Genomic DNA, 8,255 nt, shown 5'->3' with positions numbered 1-8,255 from the left:
GATGCTCATCCTGAGATCCTAATTTTAGCAGGTCAACTGTTTGTTCATCTAAAGCCAATAATACTTCACTGGACCAAATCCGTTATGAAATGTTCTCAAAATCCATTTCAAAGTTAACTTTCAATATATAGATTCTCTACCACTAACAAATGCAGCCGCCGCCCAACACTTTCTACGAGTCTACCACCAAATACAAAGCTGGTATGATAGACCAGTGGATCCACTCAACTGGGGTTGGAGGATGACGGAACATGGTTTACTCCAACCATAAACACAAAGAATCCAGTTCCAACTTAAATCCTCAATACAGTGTCATGCAGATGTGCAAAAGGGTGTACAGGAAAGTGCAGCTGCCGTAAAGTAGATATGAAATGCTCAATAATTTGCCTTAGCTGCCATGGTGAGTCATGCTCAAATTCAGCTGTTTGAAGATGAGGGTGTATCCCAAATACCGAACACCGTAGAATGAGAACCAGGTGAGGACAGTCTCTGACAATCCACCGCAGCTTGAGATATATCCTCACATTTACGGAGGAAGTGCAGCCAAGAGGACAGTTCACGGAACCCGATTTTAAGGTTTATGCAGAATTAAGTCTTTTAAAATGAGTGAAATTTTCAATTGAAATACCTTTTTAACGTGTTATATTATACCTTTGACTATTAATACATTATACTCTACAACTTTCATTCTATAGATTGTTTTCTTATGGGGGTCAGTGGTATGATGGGGTGTCGACTTTCCAGGGCTAAATGTGATAGATAACAAATCACTACGTCATAGCACTTGCTTGAACGAATACGAATATTGGTAAATGCCCTCAATTATTTTTAAACGACGTCGTATACACAACATCATTTCCAAAGTAACTGATGACGACCACTTAGCAATGATATTGTTGTACTATACAATTGCAAACAGCTGGGAATACTTGATCAGCTGTTTTCCCCACTCTTACTTCGTATGAAGAAGGAAATAGTCACGAGTGTGTTTCTTTCAAAGATAGTATGGGGTTATGGAAAGTCGCAAAATGTAAAATTCAATGAAACGAAAATTTATAATTTAAATCTTAACATTTTGGCTATACTACTTAACCGAATTAGGATATTTATATACTCATTTTACGCAGAATTTAATCTTCTTTTATATTAAAAGGGTGTGGTTTGCGTCCGATACACTGTTTTTGAGCTACTCGGAAAAAACTGAAAAAAGTGCTAAAATTTAATTTATTTTAGGCTGCCATAATGTAAGCTCACCTCATAGGACGGTGCAAACTCAGATTACACTTATTTGGGACCAAATGAAGATATTAAAACGATTTCCAGCTTGCTGGGAATTAATTCCCCAAAATGTATTATTTTTATCTAATTTTACTGGCCTATATAGATAGATACTATCTTCAGAATCATGTAAACTTCTTCTGAGAATCTACGGTTCACTAGTATTAAATCAGTTGGTTGCGTAATTTAATGTTGATCGGCAAATAAAGGTTGAGAAATATTTAGGATATCAAAAGTCAATAAGAATTATTTTTACACTTGTTTTCATTACATCATTTTTAAACAATCGTTATATAATGTTTGTTACATAGGTCTTTCTCGAACGGATCGCAATCCGCTGTAAATTCATAATCAATTGTTTGTTTTAAACGTTCGGAAAAGTACTTAAATGGTTTTTAATTTGTGAATGACAAGTCAAATTGGACCACTTGGACTAATATATTACCCAGATTGAGTGTCGATAGTCGATGTATCGATCGTATCACACGTGTGCGTTGTAGTAGTAGGCAGCGGGGAGTCATTGACACCTACAGTAGAGCAAGGTACAGGCATTCAGGGCTTCTCTTCTGCCTGGAATTACCAGATAACTAAAAATAAAATAATCGGGAATAGTAATCTGTACATGTATGTACAGGTCACATTAACTCGATGGTTTGACACAAATTTCACAAACGAAAACCTGTGTCTATAGCGGGTTATTTATTATGTAATCTCATAAGAGTCATAAGTCATAAGTTCTTTGTATTCCAAAATAACAAATAATAGTATTGGAAAAGTCATTACAATAAACAATAGTGAAAACGAAGTGAAAAAGTTCTTGATCAAGGTAATGTTAATCTGTTGTACTGTATTGTGATTGTGGTGTTAATCTGCTACAAAGATTATGTCTAATTGATGATACCATAATGATACTTATCACTAATCATTAATACCTAAAAAACCTTAAACATCATTTTGCAACTTTACCAACATAGCAAAACGTAAACTTAGTATGCCTACCTTAATTATATAAGCTGAAAACTTTGTAAAAGATCGTTTTCATAAAATCCACATGAAAAAAATATTGTGGAGTACATATTATTTACCTTGTTGTAGTGATTTGTTAAAATAGAATAGGGATGTTCAACTCATGGCGGTGCATACAGCAGCGTGTCGAATAAAATGGGAAACAGACACGATGAGTTACGTTACATAAGATACAAATCCTTTAATACTTATAATAGAATTCAAATATTCTATCACCTTAGACTATAGAAATTATTTAGAATATATTTGTAAAAATTAGTTTTATTTTTACAAACTCAACAATTTACCAAGTTTCTAAATTTTTTACAACTCTATGGTTGTCTGGTAATTTCCTGTCTGTTTCTACAAATACTTTAAATTTCTCAAATCTAAATTATTGACAGCTCTTGCATAGCATCTAGTTTTGCCTAATGCTGGACATTCGCAAAATGCGACTGGTTTTTGGAACTCGCAGTGGAGTGTGACGCATGGTTTAGCCTTGCGTGGACAACAAAAAGTTTGTTTCCTAGACAGACCACATTCTAAAGATAGTTTACAAAATAGTAGCGTTATACATAGCTAAGACTCCTAATATTAGATGTAGGACTAACTGCTAATAATTTGCTTCTGCTTTGTTTAAAAATCGGGGTTTTTTTTATTAACAAACCATGAAAAATAACGACTCAAGTGATTATTTTTGTTATCAAAATTGTATTACACACATTTCAGACTTTTTCCAGTGAATTTTTGTTCGATAGGGTAATTGGAGAATTTGTCTTACAAAGTTTAAAAAAAGGTTAGTATAAAAAGGTTACATTGCACCCTACCTTAGGGCAAGCTTAGGGGTGTCACATACGAGTATTGTATATCCATCAACGGCTTAGCAAATAAATGTAACTAGAGGTCGTCCAGTGGTCGAAAACTCGACCAAAAATATCTAGTGAACAGATTTCTCTAATTTTCATCACACGCTGTAAATAAAACATATGATTGGAATTTCTTACATTTATTTTGATTTTCTGTTTATATTTCGTGGTATTTCGTCACCAGCATGGCAACCCTTAAAGCCCATGTTAATTTTTTTTATTTCAAATTCATTTTTTTGTGCTTATTTTCGAGCCTATTTTAATTTTTAAAGGGATTCTGCACATCTACAGGAAAATATCTATCTAACAGTATGCGTAGATTTTCTCTGCGATGCACACGATCTGAGAAAAAAGGTTTTAAAGAAACATGCTTGCCTATTAATATATAGATAGATTAGTTCGAATTGCTAAACAGCTGATTACAATAAACATGGTTTATCTATCCTTGATACTCTCAATGGATTAGAAGTGTAGCCGCTGTGAAGGACTTCTAGGTGAAGAATAGGTATACTAATTTAGTATCCAAGCGATGTTTTTGCACGATGATGAAAAGCGGTTTTGCTCATTAATAATGGTTTTATTCACGTTTTTTATTCAAGTGGCAAAGAAATGTAGTAGGCCTACTTACTCCAAGGTCGTTAGTTTGCTGTTTACTTCCCCATTGCAATGTCTTATCTTAAATTACATTAACGACTAAACAACTTAAGTATTATGAAATATTAAATCTCTTCGCGATCTCGTTTGTTCAACAGGCTCTTGAAGTGCAACGCGGTTTCGCATGATAAGATAAGCCAACTATAACATGCAGTTATCACATGGCCTATTTCCTCATTATTCGTTTTACACTGCTACAGCATCTTAAAATTAAGTAATCAGGGACCAAAGGCGAAAACTGAATTTATCGGGAATTGTAAATCCGGCTTTAAAGCCTATGCCAGGTCTGCTCGATTACAAAAACGCATCGAGAGTAACGCACGGAGATTCTCCTGGTTGAAATAAAAAACAAATCTTTCAAGTCTAAGTTATACTTTTAAAAGCATGTACATAATAATTATGCATCGGCGGGGACTTCAAAGTTAGTATAAGCTAAAAACTTGTGAACTAGTTTACGTCTGCTAGAGACAACCTACAGTAGTATTCGTGAAAGGAAAATACAACTACAAAGTACGATTAGACTAGGTCGCTCTATCTCTACCGGTTTGTTTGCAGGCTGCTTGCCAAAACATATGCAAAATCAGACTCTAACCGGTTCCAGACCGGCGAGGGGTGCAAAGGAAATCGGCAAAGTCTCATACATTGTATCGTCTTCAGACTCGGAGTAGATTAGGTAACTGGTTCTGTCCTTCTGTCTGGCTTGCGGTTTGGCTCTCAGCTGTAGACTCCTCCCACAATTCTTACATTACCAATCTGTCCACACAGTGTCTAACATATCTCATCCTTCTCAGATGATTGTATTAAATTCTTTACTATAAATACAATTGTGTGCATTTCACTATTTTTTAATTAACTTGACACTCATTGAACTTGTTTAGGTACACTTGGAATCTTTGAGGATAACAGAAAGTATTTAATGAAAAACATTCCTATTTTTAGAAAATGTTAGTATACACAATTCATTGATGATTTCAATTCCAGTGTGGTCTAAATAAATACACTCCTCAGTATTTTTGGGTCTAGAGAACCTATTACTACATAATCCCCAATTTTATCAAACACACTTTTTAGCGAATTTCCCGTGTAGGGAATAAACTATTTCCGTAGGTCTCATGGTAAGACCTGGACCCGGGACCGATTAACTTTTCCGTTTTGAGATCCCCAGAGGCCTTAAACACTATCCGGTCAAATTCATATACTGTAAACGATAATTCAAGCAAAAATGATCCGATTTTGATAAAATTTAGTATAAAGGTGTAAACCTCATATTCAAACGAGTTGGCAAACCAGCAGAATCAGACTATGGGAACGGGGGTTTATGGGGTAAAATGGGGTTTTCCCATTTTTCATCGTAAAACGTAAAATTTTGCTCATAAAAACACATAATTTTGTGGATTGAAGCGTTGTTGTATGCCTTATGGTTACAAAGAAAATTCCAAAAAGGAGTAAATTTTAAATTACCATGTTATTCTTAAGCAGAATAAATAAATTGTTATAGCTTCCTTGTCTATGGAAATATTTTAATGAAATTTGGAAAATTGGTTTACTTCATACTAAGCTATCAATATTTCAATAAAACTACACCTTATTTTTCCTGTAGCAACAAACTTAGTACTCATTATAATTAATGATATTTAAATAGGAAGTACGTCTGACAATTTTAAGGGAATAATTTTATGATGGGTTAGCCTCTGGATCGAAAATTGCAATATAAAATGGTTTAGGTTACCTTTTGCGTCGAACGATCCTTGTGTAGTAAGTGATAATTTATGTAGTAAGGAATAATTTTGTGGAATTTCAGTCATATGGAAATTTGCTTAGTCTGCAGGTTTGCTGTGGTGGGGGTATTATTATTTTTAAAGGTATAAAGTTGTTAAAAACTGATAAACTTAAATTACAAACACAATTACTATTGTTGAGAGATCTAAATTGGTCTATTACTGTAATTTATTGATAAAAATGTATATGATTATGATGCTACCTAATAATTCCATAATAAATTAAACTGATAAGTAGGTCAGCTGGTCAGACATTACAGATAAATAAACAATCCTGTGGGAATTTCCATCAGGTTTAAATTATTGTACAGTACCATACACATTCATGCTTACTTCAAGCTTCTTCCCACGCTCAGCTGCTTACTGCTTAAATAGAAGCATCTTCTGCCAGAGTCAATCCCAATCTACAAGTTACCTTTAAAAAACTCTTGTTCAGTCATAAATAGTATGGGTGTGTGAAAGGAAAAATATACAAAATCTCAACAAAAATGGTGATTAATTAAACAAGATAACCAATTAATTAGTTTAATATTACTTTTAACTTTGGAAAGGCAAGATTACTTAAATTTAGAACTGAAAAGGCCTAATACAACATCATTTACAATACATATCACACTATATAACGTTATTCATTCTTACCATGAATAGCAAAATACAATGGTTTGTAAATATAAATACCCCCGCCGCAGCAAACCTGCCGACTAAGCGAATTTCCATTTGACTGAATTGATTTTCAATTAAATCTATTTCAATAACATTAGGTTTAAAAAGTACCTAGGTTTGCTGCTACAAGGAAACTAATGAAGTATGTTTGTTAGTAAAATATTAATAGCAGTATGAAATAAATAAATTTTCCAAGTTTGATCAAAATACATCCATGAACAAGTAGACTACATTTTATAATTTTCTCCATAAGAATAACATGGGAATTTTAAATCTAAATTTTTTTGAATTTTCTCCGTTACCAATTATTGTACAAAAACACTTTAATATACTAAATTATTTTTTTAAGCTCTTTAAAAAGGTCTTAAGAGAAATTGGGAAATTTTGTGTTTTGAGGGTCAAAAATTAGAAAAACCATTTTTTATCCCATAAAACCGTAAAACCCCGTTGCCATGCTTGTTAATCATGCTTGTTCAAGTTTCTCGCCTTACACCTTTAAACCGAATTTAATCAAAATCAGACAAAAATTACTCAAGTTATCGCGTTCACGGACATATATATATATATACATATATAAAAATTTGAATGAATGGTGTTTTTGGCCTCTGGGAACATCAAAATGAAAAAGTAAATCGGTCCTGGCCCTATGTCTTACAGTACCACCTATGGTAATAACTACTTCTCTATAGGGAAATTCGCTAAAAATGTAAGGAAACTAGGCTACAATTTTTTTTCGTTTTGTGGTGAAATAAGCAGGTTATGTAAATAGTGAGAGAAATCCTGTAGTCTTTACATAAACAATGATACAGTTACAAGATCCAAGATTATGACCATATCCCACACACTACCACTATGCAGGATAGAGTTAAAACTTGTTCTTCTATTAGTCAATGGAAATGTAAACTACTTTCCTTGCAGGTTCTGTAGAGTAGAGCATTCATTATTCAGTTACTCAATAGTAACGAAATAGTTCATACAATATATAAATTCAAATTTATTTTAAAAATTGACATCCTACTACACATTGTAGTCTGCTGTAGTACAAATAATAATATGACATACACATTTTACAAGTTTGTTCAAACCTAAATTATGATTATTGTTATATAGGTGGTTTCTTATAATTTTAATATAACATTTTATAGCTGTCAAAGATATTACAGTTAGATATAGCACTTGAGTTTCTTCCAAAATTGCTGGACTTGTTTTAGGAATCGTTCCTCTTGAACCATGAGTACCTAATCCATAAACTTCAAATTTTGATATTTTATATTTTTCTGAAATATAGGGGATGGTTTTCTTATATATTTTTACCTTTTCTTCATTAACTTCCTTTGGCTCACTTTCATTTGTCTGGAATGTTTGGGGGTCAATAATGAGACCACCTTAATCTCTTCCCTTGACTATAACAATAATGTCACTCCCCCAGAGCCCTCTTCTTCTATAGCTGTGCTCTCTTCATAGACCTCGTAACCTTTCTTTCTGAATTGATCAGCTACAGTAGACTCCCTCTTATCCGTACTCCTTGTTAAAACGTACCGTTTAAATGCATACTGTATATAGTATTTAACTTAAATTTAGGAGAGCTTTGTATTTAGACACGTGATTACTGGTCTCAAATCTTTCCCACGAGAACGGTCGTTTCAGTACCGCCCACTTCCTGCCGATCTACTCCGGTTAAACCAATGTGCTGATAAAAATTGTCCGGTTAAAGAGATGTCATTTCTGCCGAGTGTAGTCCGGTTAAACCGATGTCCGGTTAAACCAATGTCCGGTTAAAAGGTGTCCGGATAAGAGGGAGTCTACTGTATGATTTTTCTGATCGTATGGTGGCGGGTATTCTGAATAAGACTACAATTTTTGGAAAATTCACACATTTCTACAAAATCTGATCGATTAATGTATTTTTATGACCAGTTCCTATTAGGATGGAGTTAAAAAAGTAAAATACTAGACAGTTTTCAAAAAGTACAATTTAATTCAGCCTATTAAGGAACACAAGTTATAGTTA

The sequence above is a fragment of the Macrosteles quadrilineatus genome, unplaced genomic scaffold (genome assembly GCF_028750875.1).
Source record: "Macrosteles quadrilineatus isolate MER2022 unplaced genomic scaffold, UCM_ALF_1.0 Scaffold_9__3_contigs__length_116548681, whole genome shotgun sequence".
Taxonomy (NCBI): Eukaryota; Metazoa; Arthropoda; class Insecta; order Hemiptera; family Cicadellidae; genus Macrosteles; species Macrosteles quadrilineatus.
The sequence above is the reverse complement of the archived record's forward strand: the minus strand, read 5'-3'. Positions refer to the sequence as shown.